This window comes from Balaenoptera physalus (genome assembly GCF_965194825.1).
Source record: "Balaenoptera physalus genome assembly, chromosome: 6".
NCBI lineage: Eukaryota > Metazoa > Chordata > Mammalia > Artiodactyla > Balaenopteridae > Balaenoptera > Balaenoptera physalus.
In genome coordinates, this window is record NC_138885.1 from 10,379,098 (window position 1) to 10,392,246 (window position 13,149).

Here is a 13,149-nt window from a genome sequence, read left to right on the forward strand (position 1 = left end):
CCAAAAGTCGGGGCTGGGAGGAGTGGAGGCTGGAAACAGAACCGGTGGTGCCTCTCACTTGCACAGAATGACCAGGAGACAGAATGACCAGGGTCTCAGCCAAAGTATTAGCAGCGAAAATGGAGAGGAAGGGATGGATGAAGGGCTATTTCCGGAGCTAAAGGAGCTCAGCCTTGGTAGCGCCTACAGGGGCGCAGTCCCTGAGAAACCAGCTGGGAAGAAAGCACTGACAATCAGACCAGAGGTCTGCAGGGCTTCTCAGAACAGCTACTGAAGAGCTCGTGCCCCTGAGCCATCTGATGGCAGGAGAAGCTGCCCCCCGGGAAAGCACAGCACCAGGCTGGGGGCCCAGCTGCGTTGCACCAGGGCAGCCGTGCTCCATCTGTTCAGAATGGCCCAGATGTAGGTCTTCCTGCGTTTCCCGCCAGCTCCCTCTCAGCCAGTGTTTGCTGCAGCCCTGAACATCTGCTTGGGGTGGAAAGGAGAATCCAGAAGCTACTCAGCCTGGAGGCCCTACTTTCCCCCAAAGGCCAGGGTCTGGGTCCCAGCAACAGGGATTCTGCTATTGAGGCAGAGGGTCTGTCAGGTGTTTCCTGGTGCTGAACATTTGACTTCTGTCAGGGGCATTTGGTGGGCATGGCCAGCTGAGGTCTTTACTCCTTTTACTGTCATTTGCATACTGATTTAAATACCTCTGCATAACAGATGAGACTGCATTTGCAGGTAAACTCTAGACTGGGCTGGAAGGAAGTCAGTAACTAGTTCAACACATAGGGTGAAAATAGCCCCTAAGGGCCCAGCTAGGAATCAGAGATACAGTAGGGAAGAAAGTACAGACGGAGGCCGGGGGAGTGTGCCATCTAATTAGAGACACATCACTGAGTCACTGTACATAGGACATTGGTCCGAGGAAGAGGTCTACTCAGTATGAGGGGATCAGGGCTGGGGCTCAGGCTTATATGTTCTGACTTGGGGTCCCATCCCCTCCCCAGGCCACTATCCACGTTTCTGTCTTTAAAAGCATCACTTAATAAGGGTTTGCTTGGTCAGTTGTTTGTTTACTTTTTCTTTTCTTTTTTTCTTTCTGGTCTGCTTTTCCTTTTAATTCGATCTCTTTTGATCTTTTCCTACGTGGTCCCTAGTCCCTGCAGGGAGAGCCTGTGTGAAATCTTAGCTCTTAGAATTATTCGAACAGTAGCTCTTGCTGCTGACCACACAAAGGGATTACCTGGGCAGATTTGGAAAAGACAGGTCCCTGGGCCCTACACCAGCTTAATTAAGGCAGACTTCTGGGGGTGGCCACAGGCCTTGGAAGTTTCAAAGGCCCCCAGAGCTTCAGTTGCGCAGCCCGGGCTGGGAACTAATCCGTGAGAGGTTTCAGAAGAGGAAGGAAAGAAGCTAAGAAAAATAAGACTGGCTCAGAGGAGCTGACCTGGGCATAGATTCCAAGGCAAGCGAACTGGCAGATCCCTCTCTAAAAATCTGCTTCTACCTGGGCTCTCTTTTTCCCTTCATTCTGTTAACGGATCCAAAATAACACCCCTGGAGCTTCTTCAAGGTTTATTTTTTAAGAACGCTTTTAAAAGGTACAGGTTTAAGTGCTATTAATTATTCACAAATTAGGGAAAATCAATTCCATCAGGTTGCTTTCCTTCAAAAACCTAAGATAAGGAGCTCTGAAAAAACAGAAGTTCTCAATGAAAGGAACAGGAAAGCGTTACCTTTGAGGCCAGGAACACCTTCTTGGGGAAAAAAACCTCTCGGGGTGGAAAAATACAGTATTGAGGACCACTTAGGGGCGCTAAGCACTCATATGATTGAAAAGCTGAGGCTGAAAAGGTGGGACTTGGGTTCTGGAAAGATTACTGGATGACGACAAACATGAAACTTCTGAACTTTAATGTGATGTTAAATAATATTTGTCATCTCCCAGACTGGTAAAGAATAAAAACCAATTATAGTCTCTGTTAGTGGATAGAGAGGGCAACAGGCAATTTCAAAACTGGTAATTCTTTCTAGAAGGCAATATACCAACAAGTATCAAAAACCCTAAAAATATCATACCTCATCTCTACAAATATTATTCTGAAGAATTAATCCTAAAATAGTAACAGAGCTGCAAACAAGGTTTATGGTGAAGAGAGTTCATGACATCATTTATAATAGCAAAAATTCACAACTACTAATATTTCCAATAAGGGTAGGTTAGATAAATCAGATGCAGTATATTTGGTAACATGGAATATAATCCTGAATCTTTGTTTTTCTGTATGAATTTTAGAATAATGCATCTAATGCCATGAAGTAGACTGTGATGTTTCTATAGAGATTGTATTAAATTTGTAATTTAACTTAGGGAGAAATGATATCTTTATAATGTTGCGTTATCCCATCCAAGAATGGGATATCTTTTTACATTTGTCCAAGTCTTATTCAGTGCCTTTCAGGAGTGTTTTAACATTTTTCTTGTACGGTTTTGCACATTTCTTGTCAAATTTATTCCAAGTATTTCACCCTCTTTGTCACTATCGCAAATGAAATGTTCTCTACCATTAATAATAACATGGAATATAATATAGTCATTAAAAATCATAATTCCAGGAATGATAGTGATATCCTGAAGAGTGAAAAACAGTATGTGTGGTACGGTTCCCATTTTGTTAAAAATAACTACAGAAGTACTGGAACGATATTGAATGATAGAATCACAGATTCTTTTTTCTTATACAGAGTACTAGAATTTGCCAAGTTTCTAAAAAAGTGTGCGACGTTTATAATCATTTTTTCAAAACTAACAAACTGTTGAGGCTGAGATAAAGGATAGGGAAAGTTTTCCTTCTTTTCCACTTCTTGCCCCCATTATTTAAAGTGGCTGCTTCCTGGTCCCAGAATTCAGCCTAAGGCATGAGTATAAAAGGTCTCTCACAGAGAGGGTTAAATAGGCTTAGAAGTTTTTCTTCATGGAAAAAAAAAAAGACACTTTCCATCCTTGCAACTGAACTTGCAAATTGAAATGTGAAACACAGCCCAATTGTAAAAATAGCTAATAATACACTCTACCAGTATTGAATATCTACAACATGCCAGGCACTTTAAATATGTAATTCCTAGGTCTCACCATAGTGCTGGAGGCCAAGCTTTATAGCCCTCACGTTATATATGCCAAAACAGAAAACTGGCGAGGCTGCCCTGGGTCCTATGGCTACCACAGAGCCAGAATTCAAAGGGTCGGGCACCTAGGCTGAGCTGTCAGGCAGGCACGCAGGATGAGTTCCTTCTGCGCTCCACACTTCCAAAGCGAGCCCTGCTCTGCTCCAGGAATCGCTCTGATGGCCAATTACCTCTGCAGAGTTCTATTTTCTGCTGTGGAATTCACCTTTGCTTTTATTTACTTATATTTTTGAAATAGCTCTAATGAGATAAAATTCACATACTGTATACTCCTTCTATGTAAAATGCAGTTCAATGTTTTTCTGTATATTCACAGAGTTACGCAAGCAATCACAATTAATTTTAAAATGTCTGGAGGCCCCCCCCCGAAAGAAATGCTGTAACCTTAGCTATCGGTCTCCAATCTCCCCAGTCCCCCACCTCCAGCTGTGCCAGCCACTCATCCACTTTCTGTCTCTATGGATTTGCCGATGGAGGAGATTTCATATAGATGAAGTCATACACCATGTTCCCTTTTGTGACTGGCTTCTTTTGCTTCACATAATGTTTTCAAGGTTCATCGTAGATAGCAGCTTGTATCAGTCTATCTGTATGGCTGAATGTCTTTCCATTGTGTGGACAGACCACATTTTGTTTATCCTTTTGCCAGTTGATGGACACTTGGGTTGCTTCCACTTTGCAGGTATTATGAATAATGCTTCTATGAACACTCTTGTACAAATTTCTGTGTGGACCTATGTCTCCAGTTCTCTTAGATGTACACCTAGGAGTGGAATCGCTGAATCATATGGTAACTCCATAGCTAACCTTTTGAGGAACTGCCAGAGTGTTTCCAAAGTGGCTGCACCGGTTTCTATTCTCACAAGGCAACTTCCCCTTTGACAAGACTGAGTTCAAACTTTGGCCCTGTCCTTTCGTGGAACTTCTAGCTTCTAAGAAGGATTAAGGCACAATTCAACTTTTTTTTTTCTTCAAATGTCCGCTTAGGTCTGACCTTGGAATTCTCGCTGACTTTTACTACTTTGATTTTATTTTTCTAGATAAATATCACTACCAACATCTTATGTGTTTTTTTAATACTTTGTATAATGAGACATTTCCAACAATTTACAGTTCACGTTTGATGAAACTGACACTAAAAGCAGTTTAGCAATATGCTGAAGGCCTAAACTTTTTTACAGGAGTAACATTTTCCCTTGAAGTAGAGTTTCTCCACTCTGGCCCTGGGCGTTTGGGACTGGATAATCTTTTGTTGAGGGTGTGGTATTCTGTACTATGCTTCTTGTGTGGGATGGTCAGCGGCATTCCTGAATCCCTGGATGCCCCCGTCCCCAGCACCAGAAACATCACCAGACATGGAGTTATATGAGCTGTTTGTATATTTTGGAAATTAACCCTTTGTCGGTCGCATCGTTTGCAAATATTTTCTCCCATTCTGTAGGTTGTCTTTTCGTTTTGTTTATGGTATCCTTTACTGTGCAGACACTTTTAAGTTTAATCAGGCCCCATTTGTTTATTTTCGTTTTTATTTCCAGCACTCTGGGAGATGGATCAAAAAAAAATATTGCTGTGATTTAGGTTAAAGCGTGTTCTGTCCATGCGTTCCTCTAGGAGGTTGAGATTAACATATACACAGTACTATATATAACAGAGACAACCAACAAGTGCCTACTGTGTAACACAGGGAGCTCTATTCACTATCTTGTAATAACCTCTAATGGAAAAGAATCTGAAAAAGAACAGTTCTATATGTATTATATATCTGAATAACTTTGCTGTACACCTGAAACTAACACACTGTTGTAAATCAACTGTACTGCAAGTAAAAAATAAATAAATAAAGGGGAAAAAAAACCCACCACCACCAACCTTAGAGTTTTATGAGAATAAAATGATAAATGTATATGGATATGCTTAGCACATTATTTGGCCATGCTAGAAAATTATAAAGTTAGGTTTGTGCTTAAAAAAAAAAAAAAATCATCACCAGACATTGCCAGAAGTCCCCTGCATGAGACTGGGGGAACAGGAGGCTGGGGTAGATGGGGGTGGAGAATTTCCCTTGGTTGAGCACTGCTGGGTTCAGGGAATAATTCTGAGATTGCAGAGTCTCAGAAAGCAAGGGCTTGCTTTATGTCTCCCTCCCTTTCTGTGTTTCTCTCATTCTCAGTCCAATTCCTAACAGATCTTTGCATTTCAGCCTTCATCTTATTTCAGTGTCTCTTTTCACGGTTTGAAGACAGAAACATGGAAATCGGGTGGCTGTCGCAGCACCTCTAACCATCGGGCATACGTCACACCAGGACACACACAGCTCAGTCCAGGCCAGAGCAGAGTCCCCGAAGACTCTATTTCCAACCCCGGAAATGACCTGTTACAAATCTCCTTGATGCCTTTACTCGCCTGTTAACCCTTGCTCAAGACCCTGCCACTTATAATTTCTAGCAATTTAAACAGATTACTTAATCTCTCTCAACCTGCTTCTCCATCTGTAAAATAAAGACACAGCTGCCTGGCTTGACTTGGAAGTTTCTAGGCTTTACCTTCCCCAGAAAACCCAATTCAGCTATTTTTCCATATCCTTTCATACCAACCTTTACTTAATAGTTCAAAGGTAGTTTCAATTTTTGAGAGAACAAAGTGGGGAATATCTAAATAATTGAATAAGGCAGTCTTAAAATGTCAATCACATCATAAAAGAGCATATTCCAATTATTAGTACCATTATACCACAATTTAGGTCCTGAGTCCTGTTTTTCTTGGAGACCATTTATCCATCAATTATGAAATTCTATTAACCCTTCCCTACACATGGTGGTTTGAATTCACATATTTCTTCAGATTTCTTCTCCAACTTTGGTTCTATCCCTTATCACAGGAGCTGGGAATTTTCTGATGGCCTCCCTTCTTTTCCCAGCCTCTGACCTCTTTCTGGTACAGGACACCTTGAACTATCTAGAGAGCAAGGTTATTAGTGTAAGTCCTCTACAGATGAACGAGTTCCATTCCGAGAGCACGTTCATAAGTCCAATTTGTTCATAAGTCCAACAAAGTTAGCCTAGGTACCTAACTAACACAATCGGCTATATAGTACTGTACTGTAATAGGTTTATAATACTTTTCACACAAATAATACATGAAAAACAAACACAAAAAATAAAAACATTTTTCATCTTACAGTACAGTACCTTGAAAAGTACAGTAGTACAGTAGGACAGCTGGCATCCAGGGGCTGGCATCAAGTGAACAGGCAGGAAGAGTTACCAACTGCAGGAGGGGGAGGAGGTGGGAGATGGTAGAGCTGAAGGATTGTCAGCAATAGGAGACGGAGGGCAAGCTGCAATTTCACTCACGCCTGATGTTGATGGCACAGGTTCTGGTTCCTTGCTGGATTCAATTCTATCTACCCTCTTGAAAAAACAATCCAATGATGTCTAGGTAGTAGCTCTTTTTTTCTCTTCATAGATGATAGGGTAGCACTGGATTGCACTGTGAACGGCTGCTGCAAACTTCGTGTACCATTCTACATTCAGGTCCTGTGCCTCAAAAACTAACAGTGCCTCCTCAAAGAAAGAAAATCCCAACTGATTCACTATGCTGTACAGAAGAAACTAACACAACATTGTAAAGCAACTATACTCCAATAAAAATTTATAAAAACAAAATAAAGAAAACCCCCGTGCCATTTCCTGCGTCGTTATTCTCTTCGGTTCTTCAGTTACTTCTTCCTCCTCTTGTCTCTCTTCATCCTTTCTCTGGGTCTCCAATTCCATCAGGTCTTCATTAGTAAGCTCCTCGTGTTGCACAGCAAGGAGCTTAATGAAGTTGTCCTCTTGCAGATCTAGCTCCACCTTCTGGCTGAGGGTCACTAAGTTGCTGAAGACCACGTTAGCATGTTTGAAAGTTCGGAACTTGAAGGTTCATATGTAGGGGACTTACGGTATCAACCTTGTAGCAAAAGTCCCTCCAGTGGGTCATGGAGCCCAGAGAATGAAACTCAGATGCTTATCTTGACAATCGATGCCTCTGTAATCAAGTCTCCATCTGTCCTCACCATCTTATTTCCCAATATTTCTACACAAATTCCCTCCTCTAGCTAGACTAGTGTATTCATTATGCTCCTAGTGAATGCACTAAGCTAATTGAGCCTTCCTCTCCCAGCCTCTACTTCACCTGTATGCTGTCCTCCACTATCCAAATTCACATCCAATGCCCAGTTTTTGTCCTAGTGCTTCCTTTCCTTAACTATAGGGACAGGAATATATATATATATTTTTAACTTTCTATCACAGTCACCTAGCACAGCACAAAAAGTACTGAATGATTGAGAGAATAAGTTAATAAACCAGGAAATAAAGGAAGTAGGCTTTCCTTGACCAGATCAATACATAGAGAGTTCTCCTTTTAAGTTCATATAACATCCACTGTCTGATCTATTCATTTAGCTCGTATTATTTACTGCCTTGTACCATTAATTAACTCTTCATCTCTGTAAGTACTATCTCCCCGATGGGATTAAAAGTTCCTAGGGGTCAGAGTCTGCATCGTGTTTTGGTATCCCCCTCGGCATCAAAAGAGCAACATCCTACCCTCTCCAAACTCTCCTTGATTGATTAAGCATCAGACTAGCTGAAGCTCCACTGCCAAGTGTCAGCAGCAGGGCCCTCTCTGGCACCTAGACCATAAATCACAGGTTAAACCTTTCCTAGTTGTGAAAGCCTGGTTCATATGTCAAGATAACCTGGATCCTCAGAACCCTTGGTCAGCATCTGGGAGGGAAACAGCTGGGTTTGCCATACACTGGGGTCAGATATAAACTGGGACATGTTTGTGGTTGGTGGTGAAGGTATAGTGTCTCTAGGATGGACTTGAATGCTCAGCTCCAGTGTCTACATGATAAAAATGAAGGTCAGCTCCAGAGCCTGATATTTCTCTGTCACCTTTAGGAGACAGCCCAAACTCTCGTGTCCCTGACCAAAATTCTGCTTCATCTTTTGCCTGTGCGCCTTCGCTCTCTGTGATCCAGGCACCCTAAGCCACCTGTGGGGTCTTACACATCTAGATCTCCCCCTATTTCTCTCCTCTAATTGGAGCATCCTTCCCTTCCTTCTTTGTTTGACCAAATTCTATTCATTCTTCAAAACAGAGCTGTGTTATCCCTGCCCCTAGGAAGCCTTCCCTTTTTCACCCTTTCTGGTGCCTCTTCCCTTGTGCTCCCCCTGTACCCTGAGAATCTGTCCTACTGCATCATCAGTGCCCAATACTGTCCCTTTCAACAGCAGAGGGCAATACCTCCATCCTCAGATTTGAGTACAGTATCAGCAGAAAGTAGACACTTCAAAAGCTTCCTGAATTAAATGTGTAATAGGGAAGAACAAATCTAGCTCCATATTAGATCTGTTTCTCTTACCTTAACCTTTGTATTCTATTGCTTTTGCTTCAAGTTAAGAATGTTGCCCATAGCCTGAAATATACAGGATAGCCCATCCTCAAGATTCCGACCTTTAAGGGGATAACACTTTTCCATTCATATAGAGATAAAACGTTGCAGAACGGAGAATAACAATTGTCCTATTGGAGGTTTACAGGAACATCGTGACCTGACCTAGGTGAACAGCTGCAAGAACAAAGGATTCCAACACCAAGAAGTTTGCAGCAACCAGCCACAACCCTCCCTCACCTTGCCTTAAAAAATGCTTTGCTGAAACCCTTCCTGGAGTTTGGGGCTTTTGGGGGGCATGAGCTACCCATTCTCCTTGCATGGCCTTGCAATAAAACTTTCTCTGCTCCAAACTCTGACATTTTGGTTTGTTTGGCCTCACTGTGCATTGGACATAGGAACTTGTGTTCGGTAACAAATAGAGGCAAAGTGAATTATATGAAAGAATTATTAAAGTAGAAAACAAGCAAAGGAAATGACAGCAGTTTTGACTATTAAATTATTTTCCCATAAGACGAATCTAGTTCTCTCTGTTTCTCTTTTGAGTGAAATGGAGAAGAAGGAAGAGTAAGCTAAGTCACCATCATTACTCAGGCCTGAAAAAGCTACACATGCCCGGGAGATCTCTCCTTTGGTAAACATTCCCAGGCTTTGCTTGATATCTTGAAGCTTCGGCAATGGCAGTTCTCAGTTTCCATAAAGTGGAATACCTCATCACACATCTGTCTTCCCAAAACTCTAACTCTGCGCCCAGCCAGACAGCTTGTTGTGACAGTCATGGCCCTGTGGCTATCATTTGTTTGCCCTCATGAATGGGATTTTCTCATCAACATTATCTTAGCTAAAACACAGAGGCATTAATGACAGCTTAATTGAAGCAGAGGATGAGGTTCACCAAGTCATCCTGTTTACTTGATGTGCAGATGGTGGTGAGATACAAATGGATTCTATGAAAAAGGGTGATATTGGGGAAGCCGCTGTTGAATTGCAGGACTGCAGACTAAAACCATCTGGCCACAAGTACTAATAGGGTGAGCACTTTTTATCCTTCATGACACAGCTCTCCCTGCCGTCTCCCCACCTCTGGGAGCCCTACTGGCCTTTATCTGATTAGTACTTCCCCTGATTATAGCTCATTCTTGGGTTTGACACATTCTGCATTGTAGAACTGTTGTAACATGAATATTGGTTAAAAATCACTTTTAACTCTTCTTCCACTGTTGACATGAGACGCTTCTTCCACTGTTGACATGAGCTGCTTCAGAAATGTTTTGGAGGTCAATTCTAGTCGTTCATTTATTCAGACACTTGCTTATACATTAGGCAAATATTAGCGAGGGCCTGTTATAAGCAAGGTGTTATACTAGGCCTTGGGCAAATAGTGGTGAGCAAGGCAGGCGGTGTTCTTGTTCCCATGAATCCTTACGTTCTATGGTGACAGGAACACTGAGCAGCCAATTATATAGACATATGATTAACACACATTCTTTTTATAATTTATTTTATTGAAGTATAGTTGATTTACAATGTTGTGTAAATTTCTGCTGTACAGCTAAGCAATTCAGTTATATATACATATATAGTGTATATTTTAATATATATATACACTTTCTTATATTCTTTTCCATTATGGTTTATCACAGGATATGGACATAGTTGCCTATGCTATACCGTAGGACCTTGTTGGTTATCCATTCTATATATAATAGTTTGCATCTGCTAATCCCAAACTCCCAATCCATCCCTCCCCCAACCCCCTTTCCCCTTGGCAACCACAGGTCTGTGCTCTATGTCTGATAATACATATTCTTATGAGCTAAACTGTGCCCCCCAAAATCCATATATTGAAATCCTTACCACCCCCCCCACCCAGTACCTGAGTATGTGTCTGTACTTAGAGATAGGACCCTTAAAGAGGTAATGAAGGTAAAATGAGGTCATTTGAGTAGGCCCATAGTCGATATGACCGGTGTCCTCACAAGAGGAGGATAATAGGACACAGATGGGCAGAGAGAAAAGACCATGTGAGGACACAGAGAGAAGATGACCTCTACAAGCCAAGAGAGAGGCCCTCAGAAGAAACCAACCCTGCCCACACCTTGAACTAGCCTCAAGAACTGCGAGAAAGTAAATTTCTGTTAGGTCACCTAATCCGTGGTATTTTGTTATGGCAGTCCTAACAAACTAATACGTACATTTATACACATACTTATGGTCAGTGCTACAAAGGAGAAGAACCAGAAGACTCAATAAAGGGGCAGCTGGCCTGCTTTGGGAAGGTTTCTTGGGAAAATATCAATTGAGATAAATCCTAAAAAAAAAACAAGTGGGATGGTGTGGACCATAGCTGTAGGAGGATTTATTTAATTTAAACAAAGCCAATGATAAATAATCATCCAATAACCTCCAGGACGGCTGCTGATCAAAGGCTGCACCATTAGAATTTCATCCTATCTTCAGCTAGAGAAAGAACAAGTCAGTCCCAGCATTCTACTAAGTATAGAAAATTAATGACTGAGTAGAACAGATTGTTTAGTAATTTGTAATGCTGGAATGCCCTGTGTCTAACTACTGAAAAAATGTAAGGTGGTTGAGGAGATATGATGAACATTGTTGCTTGCATCTAGGGACTCAGTGGAATAAGCTGAAATGGCCTCTCCAATAAGCCATTTGCCTCCACTAAAAACATTTCCGTGGCATCTGGTTGATTTCTGGATCTTTGCTCATCATGTGTCCTTTGGCCCTGGGATTCTGTTCCGTGCCTGGCAATTGGCTTTCCCCTTCTGTCTTTCCAGCTTATAATCGTTTTACAGCCCCTGCTGCCAGGTTGAGATCTCTCAGTGTGAAGACTCCGTTCCCCATCTTCTGGGTTGCATTTAGTTGTGCAGAGACTCATTTCTTACTCCTGAAAATTCCACTCTGGGTTTGATGCCTCTAGTATATCAAAGCAGTAGATTGTGCAGCTAAATGCTCGGGAGAGAATACTCTCTAATGATAAGCCATTAGATGGTCTTTCTGCCATTTGACCTTACTGAGGCTTGTTCTGTTCTCTGCGGTGACATAAATATATAAAAATTCTCATCTAGGGGCTTCCCTGGTGGTGCAGTGGTTGAGAATCCACCTGCCAATACAGGGAACACGGATACGATCCCTGGTCCAGGAAGATCCCATGTGCTGCAGAGCAACAAAGCCTGTGCACCACAACTACTGAGTCTGTGCTCTAGAGCCCATGAGCCACAACTACTGAGCCCGCATGCCACAACTACTGAAGCCTGAGTGCCTACAGCCTGCACTCCACAACAAGAGAAGCCATCACAATGAGAAGCCCGCACACCACAACAAAGAGTAGCCCCCGCTCACTGCAACTAGAGAAAGCCCGCACGCAGCAACGAAGACCCAATGCAGCCAAAAATAAATAAATTTATATAAAAAAACCCTCTCATTTCTGAGAAAGTCTGTCCCACGTTAAAAGAACCTTATCACGACTCTGTCTTGTTTTTCTCTCCACATGCAATAGCTCCAGTACTATTGAAGGTCCTGTATACTCTGATAACTCCCTTACCTATCAATCAACACACACACACAAGAGTATCCTACTGTGATTAAAAGATGGTCGCAAAAACAAAACTAAACACAACTTCTCAGATTTGGCTCCTTGGCACCTAACTCTATACGGATCACAGAGAGTAAACTGCAGAGCCTTTCTGGGACAACCAAGCATCTCATTCACAAAAGTCACTGTATGAAAGAATCCCAGGTTATCATTCTTCCTCCCTCAGATGCACCACAATGTGGGGAGTTGAGAAACACGACCTCTGGCAGGGGGCTTGGCCCTGCTGAATACACCTAATTAAGGCCACTTACCCCGTTTTCGAAAGAAGACTCTGGGGTTGATGATTTCCTTGAAGAAAATAAGGGACATGGTTGACCTCCTGTTTTCCTTCAAGAACTCAGATGAAGGTTTAGAAGGGACTTGAGTAATTCTAGACCAACTCTCTCCTTTAGCTACAAAGGACAATGAGGTCTAACAGAATAAAACTCACATTCTGCATCAATGCAGAGCATAGCTAAGCTGGAGTTCTGGACGCTAAGGCCTGAGTTCAAGGTCTTTGCCCAGATTGGCTTTTCAGTGAGAACTTGATGTTTAGAGAAGCACTACAGCAGAAAAAAACAGACTTCAAATTTTCAGGACTGAAGCCCCCAAACTTCTTTCTTCCTATTCTCATTCCTATTCTCATTCTCATTCTCATTCTCATCAGCAAAATAAAAATAACATCGAAATGTCAGGCCATTTGCAAAATAATTATAGTGGTGCCAGCTTTTTTTGGTTACTGAATGTTTCACTTGCAATTCAAAACACTCTGCCTCGATTGTCTAAAGAAATGAACCAGGTGGTCTCCTTTCCTTTTGCACAAGTTCCTGTTTTCTTAGTCATCCAGATTGATTTGGACAATGACAATCTACATTCTAAGCACCTTTTTAAGAGTCTTTAAAAATGGCAGCCATTTGCTCCTCAAAAACAGAACGTGGTATCAATT

The 13,149-nt window shown here is 42.0% G+C and overlaps 1 protein-coding gene across 1 annotated transcript in view; it reads right to left on the reverse strand.

The window, feature by feature from the left end:
• CNTNAP5 (contactin associated protein family member 5) overlaps positions 1–13,149 on the reverse strand; it is an 880,881-nt gene that overhangs the window by 370,740 nt on the left and 496,992 nt on the right. The gene's annotated exons all lie outside the window — the stretch shown is intronic.